Source organism: Arachis stenosperma, chromosome 7 (genome assembly GCF_014773155.1).
Source record: "Arachis stenosperma cultivar V10309 chromosome 7, arast.V10309.gnm1.PFL2, whole genome shotgun sequence".
NCBI classification, from domain to species: domain Eukaryota; kingdom Viridiplantae; phylum Streptophyta; class Magnoliopsida; order Fabales; family Fabaceae; genus Arachis; species Arachis stenosperma.
The window spans coordinates 13,627,023-13,640,128 of NC_080383.1; positions in this window are offsets into that span (position 1 = coordinate 13,627,023).

Consider the following 13,106-nt stretch of genomic DNA (forward strand, 5'->3'; position numbering starts at 1 on the left):
TCGCCGTGTCCCCCAGCAAACTTCATGTAAATTATAAAGTTCGCCGTACCCCCGACGAACTTCACACTGAACTCGCCAAATAAAAGCCTGGCCAGTTGAAATCCAAACTCAGTAACTCATTCTTCTCTTTGGTTTTTATCTTTTAATTTTCTCTCAACAATGTCTAGAAATCCGTTGTTATCCATTCATTATGATAGTAAAATAGTGTATAATGAAGAAGGTTCTATCATTTTTAGGTTTGGGCAACTAGTAATTATGTACATGGCATCAGAAGTCAACAGTCTAACAGCATTGAAAAATTTGATATTGCATTTTGTTGGACAACAAAACACGAAAAGAGTAAAAAAATTTATTACAGATATCCGACCGAAGTAAATGACAATTTGTTTTATAAAAAGTATGTTACAGTTGTCTTTGTTATTTTGTTATTAATTTTATTAGACCACAGTTTTGAGAAATTTTTTGTTGTTTTGAATTAGGTATCGGTTACGTAATGACGAGGACATACGTCTTATAAGGCCATGGCACAACCGATGGACAAATGTTCATCTATTGAAATTATTTGTATTTCTAGTTGAATTGGGTGGGTGAGGATCATCTGCGGATACTGTTGATGGTAGTCCGTTAAGTGGAACAATTAGGAAAAATATTGAAGGGACGATAGTTGATCTAAATATGTCACCTGAAAGTAGTCAAGAGGGGTCAAACGTTAAACTTTCTAATGCTGGCATGATGCAAGATGATGTTGAAAGTCATGAGGATTCTGCTATCAAGGATCTGATGATGGATCCCTATAAAGTTAACCTTGGTGACGGAGAAGATGCTGATGATGAACTAATGGAAATTCCTTACGAGGGTGAGGGTGAGGATGAAGAAGAGATGAACTATTACGGTGACACATAAATCGCTATGACACAACCTGTCATTTCTCGACCATATGACCGGTCGGATCACTTCTCCGCTTTGAATCTCAATGCAATGACTTCGGATTGGTCATTTATCCATAGAGGCCCCGAAGAGGATCTAACCAATGAGTTTGATATTGGACAACAATTTGAAAACAAGGAGGAAGTCATCTTGGTAGTTAAGACGTACATCATCAGGAGGATTGTGGAGTATAAAATACTAGAGAGTGACCAATTGAAGTATGATGTACAGTGTATCCAGTTCGGGTCCGGTTGTAGTTGGAATATATGCATAGCATATCGCCAAAATTAAGAAAAAAGGGAGGTTAAGAGATACAATGGTTCTCATACTTGCATGCAAACATCAATAGGTTAAGACCATTGTAGGTTGAATTCGAAGGTGATTGCTCAGCACATATTCACAATGGTCAAAGCATATCCAATAATTAGCATAAGGGTTCTACAAGGAGGTGTGGAAAATCATTTCAGTTACAAGGCGTCATATAGAAAGGTTTGGCTTAAAAAGTAGAGAGTCATTGTTGGGATATATGGCGATTAGGAGGAGTCATACAACTTGTTGGTTATTCGCTATGTAGATATACTTACTTGGTAAGATTCATTACACTGTCCTTAGTTATGTATAAAGTCACCATTTATATGTGCTAACTTTTGTGGGTATTTAGGTACTTGGGTGCAACTTGTGACACAACCTTAACCTGGTTCAGTCTGTCATGTTTCATCGGGTATTTTAAACGTTTCCACTGTGTATTGAGGTTTTCAAGCATTGCAAACCACTTATTTCCATCAATGGCACCTATTTGTATGGTAAATGCAGAGGAACGTTGCTTATGGCTACTACTCAAGATGGCAATGCAAAGATATTGCCTATTACATTTTTCATTGTTGAGGGTGAGACGAAGGAGGCTTAGTTGTTTTTTTTTTCGTATTTGCAGCAGCATGTCACACCACAACCCCGCGTCTTAGTGATTTCAGATAGGCACAAATCAATTGATGCTACATTGAATGCCGATGAAAGTTTATGAAAATCACCGAATGCCTTACAGGTGTTTTGTACAAGGCATATTGCTGTCAACTTCATGACTTACTTCAAAAACAAGGATTTAAAAAAGGTTCTTGTTAACGCAGCATATTCAAAGTTGCAGCGGGAATTCGCTTATTATTTTGGTTGTTTGAGGGGTGAGAATGTCGCAATTACAAATTGGCTCGAAGAAATGCCTCGTTCACATTGGACGCAGTATGCGGATGAGGGTCATCGGTTTGGTCACATGACGACAAACACCAAGTGCTGGTCACCCTGACCAAACAGTTCTATGTGAGCCCACTAAAGATACCATGTTATATATGCCCGTGATGAACGGAGGTCAATATGATGGTGTATATGGAGTCGATGGTATGCACGAGCATCCAACATCTCATGCTAGCCACCTAGAAAATGCGAGAACTACTCGCCTCACCCAAACCTCCCATTGTGACGATGCATCTTGTCGATGTTCAGTGGCCTGGTCGAAATATGTTGTAGGCCACCAAACTGATGCACAACCTGGTCAACCTGATGTCACTCGATAATAGTGAAAGTATGGTTGAAAGAGAAAAGTATGGTTGCATGTCACGATTTCTGCCCTCTCTCTCCTCTGTGAACGCCGCTGCTGATTCTGATTATTGGAGAAGAAAACAAACATGGTGCTGAAGCAAATTCCATGTCCTGGAAGCTTCACTCCTCTATAGTAGGGATGAACGACCAAGAATTAGGGAAAGAGAGAAAGAGCACTAGTTTCGGTTCTCATAGCTCCCTGAGCTATTTATGTTCTTCTCCTTCATGGTTTTTATTATGCATTTCTTTTTCTCAGTTTAGTCTGTCTGAGTTTCAATGGTAAAAGGAAAATTGGTGAGATTTGTATGTAAAAGCCATTAAGTGAAAAAAGGCAGAGAGCTAGACTTGGAGAAAAAGTCTAAGTTATTTCAGAAATTCTTTGTATATATTTCTATTTTATGGTCATGATCTTGGGAGAATTCCCTTACAAATTGGATTAACACTTTGCAGGTAAAAACTAGGATGAGTCCTAATCAAGTTCAGGTTGAGTTAGAATTTGGACTTGTCCCAGATAAGATTAGATAGATCCAAGGAAGAATTGGTGATTGTAATAATCTGTTGAAAAGATAGTGAAATTTCATTATCGTTGTGTGGAAACTGGATGTAGGTTACATTGCACTTGGTAGCTAAATTAGGATACATATGTGTGTAATTTTCTACTCTCTTTTCTGTTTCTGGTTCTGCACTATAGGAGACAAAAATAAAATATTTTCTAACTTCTCTATTAAACTTCACTTCTTTACAACTCTCCTTGCAAGTAATACTGTTTTGGTTCTTACCGTATCAAAAGACAAAATCAAAGTCTCTTCTGGTCTCAACTATCAAAATCTCTACAAAATGTAAAGTTGGAAGTTAAATTAAAAGGAGGCCAAAATTTAACTCTTCCTTCTCTTAGCCATTGATAATTATTATATTTTATATCTTTATAAAATATATTAACCATAGTCTTTCAATTAGAAAGGTGATCATTTATTTTGACTTGAGCAGAAAGAATTTATAAAAATTTACATATCTGATAGTTATTTTATAAATTATAATTATTATTACTCTAATAATTAAATTACAACTACATATAACTATTTAATTTATAATTTTTTTTAAAAGTTAGCTAAGGGGTGGGTTGAATTTTTAAGTTTGATAGATAGTATTCTTTGAAGGACACTATAACTATAAGTTAAAAGAGCTCAGTAATCTTTAACTAGTTACAAAACCAAACTTGTCAATATCCTTTAAAATTGTTATAACTAAAAACTGGAGTGTTAACAAATTATCAGCTGAACATAAAAGAAACGTACAAGCAAGCCAATATATAATTATATATTACAATTGTTTCGACAATTTTGTTAAATAAACAACAAAAATTGTGAACAATGTAAATAATAAATTATATTTCAAATTTAACATAAATAAATTTAATTAATTTAAAATTTAAATTTTAAAATTAAAATTAATTTTTTAATATATTATTTACGTTATTAAAAAAATTTATTCTCCTATACTTTCTCTTATTTCAATATGAATACTATTGAATAGGACGAGAATTTGAACTAACATCTAACCCTAAATATTTACACAAATTAAATGTTTTGCAGATTAACAACTTAGCATAACTTTAATTTAAATGTTACTTCTTAATAGCATTTTTAACTTATATCTTTGAATATTATTTAAATATTCATTTTTTTAATAACGACAAGTAACATGCATGTATTAAACTTATATATTAACGATTAGTTTATCAAGACAAGAAATTAATAAGTTAGAAGTTATACAATAAAACTAGATGTTCAAACTTTTTCAAATAAGTCATGGTATGATTTTTCTTCAAACGAGCGTACGCTTCTTGTTGTTACTGTTGTAGTTTTTTTTTTTCTTTTATTATTGTCATGGTCGTTCTCGTCTTTTTCTTCTTTTATACCGATTCTTTTTTTTGCGTGCTTTTGTCGTAACAAAATTTCAGTGTTGATGAACAAAATTTCTGCTCTAAAGAAGAGTAAAAACATGCAAAAAAATCACGTGATAAACACGCACATTTTTTTTGTCAAACTTATACTAACTTGAGTAGATTGTTGGGTTTTTTTCTCTCTTTTGTGAGGCCCAAGCCCAACATTTTGGGGGTGTATTCTTGCACTCTAGTGTCATAATCCTAATTCAGTTTTTTGAGGTTTTTTGAGAGAGAGAGAATAGCCACCAAGTGAGAGAGAAGAGGGAAAAACAAAATTTTCGTTTTTGCCCAAAGAGATGTTGATTGGAGGTTTGTCTTTGTTGGGCCAACCGTGGAGAGCTCTCGACAACCGGGAGACTTCGGGGAGGAATCAAGTGAGAGAACATAAGATGAGAAGACACCACATCCAACTCAAAACCTTAAGGTATAAAGTTAATGGGTCTCTCATCTTATAAACTCCTCACTCTTCCTTGCTTTCTTTGATGTGGGACTAACTTCAACACTCTTCACACTTGCAACACTAACATAGATTTTATTACAAAAAAATTTGTACATATAGTATAGTTATATACACTTGAAATATTATAGAAAAAATTTAAAAATGGAATCATTTTATAATTATTTGTTGGGTTAAGACTTAAAGACAATGTTCTGCATTTGTCAGCAAAGGTAGGTGAGTAGTGAAAAATAGTCTTGGTTTACTCTAGAATTGAGTAAGGAAAGAGCATAAATGGCCCCAAACCCAAACACATGCCAATGTTGGAAGAAAAATCTAAGAAACATGGTTGCTAGGCAAATTCATATCGAAATCAATCAATTAAGAGAATTATGGAAACCCAAGAATTGAATTTGGCGTAGGGAGCACTTCTTCAATGTTCTTCGTATCCCTTTCCTTAATTGCTTGAATAGCAAACAAATTTACCTATAAATCACCAATAAAAATAGAATAAAGTCACAAATAAATTCTTAAAAATTTATATTTTAAATGGATTAGTCTCTAAAGAAAATATGAACAAGTTAATTTAAATTAAAACTCTATACTATAATTATAAAGACTAATTTAAAGATAATATATTTATATCTGCTATCTTAAAAGGTTTTATTGATATTTAAAAAAAAACCAAATAGGTCCATGATTTTTTAATTCAAAGATATAAGTTTCGACTAATTAAAAATACAAAACATTTTTAACCTTTTAAAATATGAGATATTTAAATCTTTATATCTAAAATATATAAAGACAAATCAATCCATCAGAAGGATTTAGATGTTTCATATTTTAGAAGATCAAAATTTTTTTTGTATTTTCAATTAATAACAAATTTAATTTATTTGTCTTCGAGATAAAAAGTCAAAAAATTATTTGTTTTTTTCTTTTTTAAAAAAATTAATATATTCAAAGTATAAATTTCATGTGTTTATTTGTTACTTTACTCATAAAAATAATAATCATACTAGTTTTTTTTTTTGTCAAACTCTAATTTAATAGCTAATGAATTATAACTCAAATGACATAATCTCTCTATACTCATCTAAAAAATTGTGAATTCGAATCTCTCTATCTTTAATAAAAAAAAAACTCTAGTTTAGCACTCTAGTTTGGTTTTCAAAGTAGAAGACTCCTTCAACTGTGTGAACTCATCCAAAGTGTTAGAGAATATTATAATTAATATTAGTAAAAATCGAAGTATTTATAATGTGTGATTGGTTGTTAACAGATAATAGCTTAGTATTTATGATCATAGTTGATAGATATTTTATAAATTCGTTATATTTTGTATGATATAACAAAATTTTAATACACAAATCTTTTTTTAATATTATTTTTTATTTTTATAACATAGAATCAGAATTTTTTGAGTTTTTTTTTACAATTTAAACTTTTTTGTGAGAGTATTATTTATATTTTTTTTAAATTTTTTCATTTGCACTCGACTCGAGTTCCTACAATTTCAGTTGCATATGTTTTTCAATAATACTGTCAATCATCTTGTTCTGACAATTTATTCTGTTTTGACAATTCTATCTTATTTTATTGTAGCAGTTTGTATAGTTCTAGCGATTCTGTCTACTGTATTATGTTTTGATAGTTCGTTTTGTTTCAATTTTCAACAATTCCGTCTATAACCTGTATGAATAGTTTTGTGATTTTGTCTGCATTCTGTTTTAATAGTTAACTTTGCATTTCAAATTCGAGTAGTTTCATTTTTTTAAAAAATTAAATATATTTTATTCATTGATTAAAGTAAAATACAACGGTTCTATTTTAAGACACAAAACGAAAAAAATGTGAAATTTTTCAAAACTTCACTAAAACGTGAATACAACAACAAAACTTCAATGAGAAAAAAATAGATTAAAAAAAAGTGAGCACATAACTAGAAATTGAAAGATAATTTATTCATGAACTTCAAACATGATTCTATTGTAGTTTTTGGAGAGATTGATTTTTGTTCGAAGATTATGTTGTTTTTGAATTTTTAAATTTTCAAACACAGCGTCGTTAGTAATACCAGCTGCAACAATCCACCATAGCAATTTTTATTCACGAGTAATTTTATTTACACCCAAATTTTTATAATTTTTATTTGATTTTTTTAATAAATTGTAAACTCAAATTGCTACTTAAGTTGAAGGATATATTAAAAAAATTAGAATATTAGAAAAAACTTAAGTATTTAGAATGCGTGGTTAATTATTTTAGTAGATAATAACTTAAGTATTTATGATGTAATTAGTTATTAGTGGCTTAATATTTATGATAGTAATTAATAAATATCTGTATAAATATCTTGTCTCTTATATGACATATTCACATAACACAACTCCAATACAAAAATCTGTTATTTCTTACCTTGCTAACAGAAAGCTCTCTTTCCCTTTAATCCATACTTATCACCCAAAATTTCAGAGTCTTTTCTCGATTGGCCCTTTAGCTTTCAACCTCGTGTTGACTCGATCGAAACTTGCCTTCTTTTTCTTCAATTACTATGTGAAACCCTCGATCGATCTTTGAAACTTTCATGATTGATACTTGCTCAAGTTTCGACCTTTATATTTTGTTAACAGATACATTCGATTTAAATAGCAGTGGGGTAGGAATCAATTGAATTGAGACGTCGACAACTGATGTGTGGTTTGAACTTTGAACAACTAATATAGTTAGCTTGACCAACATATGCGAACCCAAGAATTGAATTAGTATTTAGGCGTAGGGGGCACTTCAATGTTGTTCTTATCCCCTTACTTGCTCGCCTCCTCTGCATTCTGTTTTGTTGATTTTTAGTAAATCAATGGTGGTTCGATATTTAGTGGTTTGAGAGCGAAACCTACTCCTCTTTGCAGGTATCAATTTTCTAAAAGTGCATCAAAGTGTCTTGAATTAAACGGGTGTTGAGATTACAATAAAAATGAAATTTGTAAATCAATGGAGGAAATAAAAAGATAAAATTTTTTAAGATAAAAATATGCTGAAAATAAAAAGTTCATATCGAAATTAAAAGAAAGCAATGAAATGCCTTTAACTGAATCAAAGGGGCTTGAACGTAAAGATTAAAAATACAGAAGGATAAATTGAACAATGAAAATAAAGGATACTTGGAAAGTAAATTTTTTTGAAATGTTAAATTTACAGAAAAGTAAATTGAAAGAATGAAAAGATGGAAGGAACCCTACAGAAAAGTTACTCGATTGCAGACTCAGGAATTCGCTGGAATGTGAGTGTGCTTCCCTAATGCTTTCTAGTATTTATAATTTGTCTTACATAACTGACAATTAATTACAATTAATTATAAGGTTTACAACTTTGAATGCAATTCCTCTTGGTAACCGTTCCCGCCGCGTGATTGTAGCTATTCCCCATGATTTCCTCGTGTGATAGAAGCAACTAACTGTTCCACTTCCTTGACTATTCGACAAACCCATCAATTGCCTTACTCAATCATTCAAATCAAATATTTTATTCGATTAGGCTTATCCATCTGATAAGTCAATCGAAATCCAACCTGCACCAATCACTTCCAATCTCATACTTACGCGTACATTTTCTTCGAAAAACGACTTCTGACTTACTCCAAATGGATTCACTTTCATCGAAAATATTTTTCGATCAATAAATTGCCCCCTTGAATTAATGTGTTTACCTTCGATAACATTATCGAAAGATAAAACACTTAATTCGAAATTAAAAATGCCAATTTTCAAATCAATAATAATTATTATTTAAACTCCCCATTAATACTAATCCACTCGACACGTTTCCTGAAATTTATGCTTTCTCTCTCTACCACTTCATCTTCCTCACGAAGTTACCCCTATTCGCATTCCTTCCACAATAACGGCTATAGAAATACTTTAAATTCATCACTCTCACTTTTGTTCAAATCTTTCGAATCTCATTATTCTCTAAATCCTCCTTACACCAAGAACTCCTTCACAAAATCTCCAACCTTTAATCTCCTTTTCTCTATTCAATAATGGCTAGTTCCTCCTCTCATGCTGCCACCCAAGACAAAGGCAAAGGTCCTGAAATAGCGCCACCATCTCCATCAACCCTTCGCATTCTCAATCAAGTCAATGATGAAGTCATTGATGATCCCCATTTGCAAGCTAACGATACCAGAATCTTAATCCCCTTCACAATCGGTGTAGATACACACTGCTTCCTCGGACCGATTGAATCTCTTGAGAGAGCGAACAAAAAATCTTCTTTCTTTCCAAGTGCTGAAGGGGAAGATTTGCTGATAAATCAAGCTTTTAACATCTCTCATTTCATTACTCAAAAATCCTTCAGGAATAATTCAAAAATCAATCCTCGAGAATTCGATTTTACAACTTGGTATCAACGCCTTGAACCTACAAAAAGTGCTGACTGGGGAGCTTTAGGAATACATGAACTATTAAGGCTCTCTCATTTCTCACTTACAACATACCCTTGGATGATTGGGGTTGTGACCTATTTTTGGAATAGAACAACTAACAACTTTCACCTTCCTTGTGGAATGATCGGAATGTCTCTTCTCGATGTAGCTGCTATTACAGGACTCCCAATCAATTCTCCAGATTGTACCCCTGACATGCAACCCAAGCGTCAATATAATGTTGTCTTAACCAACTCCTACAACGACTTCATTGCCCATAACATGGGTGCAGAAGGTACGAGAATCACAGATGAGAAACACGTAGCCTTCTTGTTTTATTGGTTAAACGCAATTCTGTTCTGTTCTCGAAGCGTACAAATGTCAAAGCTTTTCCTTCCCTTAGTCACTCTTCTTCATGAAGGAAAAGTTCTAAATTTGGCCAAACTCCTTCTTAGGCACATTTTTTAAGAACTTGGTCAATTTGTTTGTGACCTCCGAGACAATAAAATAATCAATGCAGGAGGCCCTCTGTGGCTCCTTCAATTATGGCTCAATGCCATTTTTGAAAATTTTATGACAAAACCTATAGGTGGCAATACTGACAAGCAACACATTGAAGGTTTTCAATTGTCTAATTACAAACCCAATTTTTTGAACACCCAATCAGATGAAGACAGATTCTGGGCTATTTTCTCTCTTTTTCATTCCTGCAAGGATTTTGAAAATGATAAACTCAATTTCACTCCTTTTTTGCGTCGCAATCGCGGTCCTGCCTGGCTTGATCATTTGCTCTTTCCCAATACCAATGAAGATAGTGAGCTTGCAAACCGAAGTTGGGAAAACCTGCTGGCTGTTCAAGTAATTCCGATAAGGCTGCCTTTACACAAAAAAGAAAGGTTCAAAATAACCCTATACGCACCTCATTTAACAGCCAGACAGCTGGGATTTTCTCAAGCCATTCCAACACCACAGCCTTGAAATGATGATCCATTCTGCCACATTGTTTTAATAACTTAAGAAGATTTCAATACTTGTCTCCTAAAAAATCAACAACGCAGGGATCGTTTCAATTTCTTGATTTACGAATGCAGTTCCTACATCACCAAATCCTGTTTCGAATGGTGGGCTGCTTACTATTCAAGGTACACTCATACCTTAGAAGAAATTCAACAAACTGCTATTCGAACAATCCCTGTTGCTGAGAATTCACCAAAAAGAACTCACAAGAGAAAAGCTGACACTGCTCGGCCACCACCACATAAAAGCAGAAAGACTCCTATCAGAACTTCTCGAAAGGAAACTTACTATTACTCACAACTTTTCCTTTTAACTTGAAATGTTCTATAAATTGTATATATTTTTTTAACCATACTCAATTCTATGCTTCTTACCAGTTAGTGCTGCTATCATCAAGTGAAAGCTCTGATGAAAGTGAACCAACTAATAAGAATACTCTTGTTGCCTCCTCCCAATCAGAAGACACAGCCGATTCGGTCCTTGGTCCTCAACCAATTTGGCAACAAAGACTTATTATGGTAACACCTAACATTTTTGTGTGTCTTATTTAAATTGAAATGAATTATAACTCATAATCATGTACCTTTTATACCAGCCTTTCACTGCTGCTCATTCGATTACGTCTTCTGTGGTACCTGATCAGCCAATTCTAGAACAGCATCATGATCAAGGGCATTCTTCATCCCATGATTCTATTCAGGCTACAGGATCTACTCAACCACTTGACGCTATTTTTCCACCTTCTCATGTAACATCGGTGGTTGATTTGACAAAAGACCCTCCACAATATTCTCCAACTCAAACTCTCATACTTGAATCATCTTCGCCCAACAACCAGGCTACACTTTCTGTGGTGAACCAAGTGGCTCTAGATTCTGACTCTCCTTCTCAAAATGTTGAGACAACAAATTCATATTCATCTCGGTCTAGAGTCTTGGAAACCCCTCCAAAACTACCAAGTCCTCCTCACCAAGTTGATTTTCAGACTACTCCTGGTCCAAGACCTGAAACATCGAATGCTTCCACCTCTCCTACAAGTGCTACCTTGGCCAATTTGATCTCTGTTTTAAACAAAGTTATCCAAGAAAATGCAGTACCTGTGCCAGTGCCAACGCTCTCAAAACCTGCTACATCAAGGCCTTCGTTCGAATTAAACACTAATACTCAGAGCAGCTTCGTTCGCTCATAAAGCTCTTAGACCATCCACCTACCACCTGGGTTAATGACCCAATTCTTAACCAACTCCTGGCTGATCTTTTGAATTATTCCTTTGAACTTTCGGCTAACACACCAAATTCTGCCTCAATTCAAGAGTTCAAAGAACTTCTCAATGAGAGGGTAGCTTCTCAATTCCAACTCCAAGAAATTGAGACTGAGGAAACTAAAATCAAATCCAATATTGAAAGTTATTTTGCAGCCGCTCAACCAATCCAAGCTTCCCGCGAGGAATTTGATATGAGAATCTCCCATGCCATTTCTGTTCAAGCTTTTCATGACAAAGAAGAAGAAAAACCTGAAGCGGAATTGGCTCGAATAAATGAAAAGCTTGCAATAGTGCGCCAGAGTCGAGCAACTATAGCCAAACCTCTAGCAGATGCTCAACAAGAACAATAACACCTCATTCAAAAGATAATTTCATTTGATACCAAGCAGAAAGAATATGAAACACAACTTGAGAAGGTCCAATTCAACAAATTCAAACAAATCGAGGCACTTTCAATTCTGGAGAAGAAAAGGGCAAAGTTGCGCGCTGATCTAGCAAAACTAGTAGCACCTTGAATTTCTTTTTATTTCAAATTTTACTTCTGTAATGATTTCCATCTTTTCTGGACTTTTGCATGTTGAACTTCTATTTTTGCCAACAATAGAAATATTTCAAGTATTTCCCATTAATCGAGTTAATCACCTTTCCTGACTTGATATCTTTAATTTGATAGGCATCTCCAGAATATGTTCCTATTACTTGAAAAGGCCCTTCCCACACATGGGACCATTTACCCAGAAATCTTGATTTATTTTCCATCGGTAAAATAACTTTTAACACTAACTCACCTATCATAAAAGATTTCCCTTTAATTCAACGATTATAACTTCGAGCAATACTTTCTTTTTTTTCAAATCACATTATCGAGTGCCAGGATTCGTTCTGAGTCTAATTCATTTAAATCATCAAACATTGCATTCCAATAATCATCAACTAGCAAATAATTCTGTCTTTATATTCTTAAAGTATTCAAATTAATTTCCAATGGTAACACTGCATCATGGCCATACACCAATTTATAAGGTGAAGTTTCCGTCGAACCTGGTGGCAAATTTCGATAAGCCCATAATACTTGGCTTAAAATTTCATGCCATGTTCGAGGCTTATTTCTGATATGCTTTTTAATCAAACTTATTAGGATCTTATTTGCTGCTTCTACTTGCCCATTAGCCTGCGCATAATAAGGAGTTGAAGTAACCATATTAATACTCCTCGAAGCCGCAAAATTTTTAATTCGCTGACCAGTAAACATAGTTCCTTGATCAGTACTTAATGTATGAGGAATTCCAAATCGATGGATAATATGTTCCTCAACAAAGTCTATTATTTCACTTTGACCAGCCTCTATTAGGGGAACTGCTTCAACCCATTTTATGAAATAATCAATCGCTACTAAGATAAACTTATGTTGTTTTGATGAAGGAAGGTGAATCAACCCAATCAAATCTAAAGCCCAACCTCTAAATGGCCATGGTTTTATTATCGAATGCAATTCAGCCGCTAG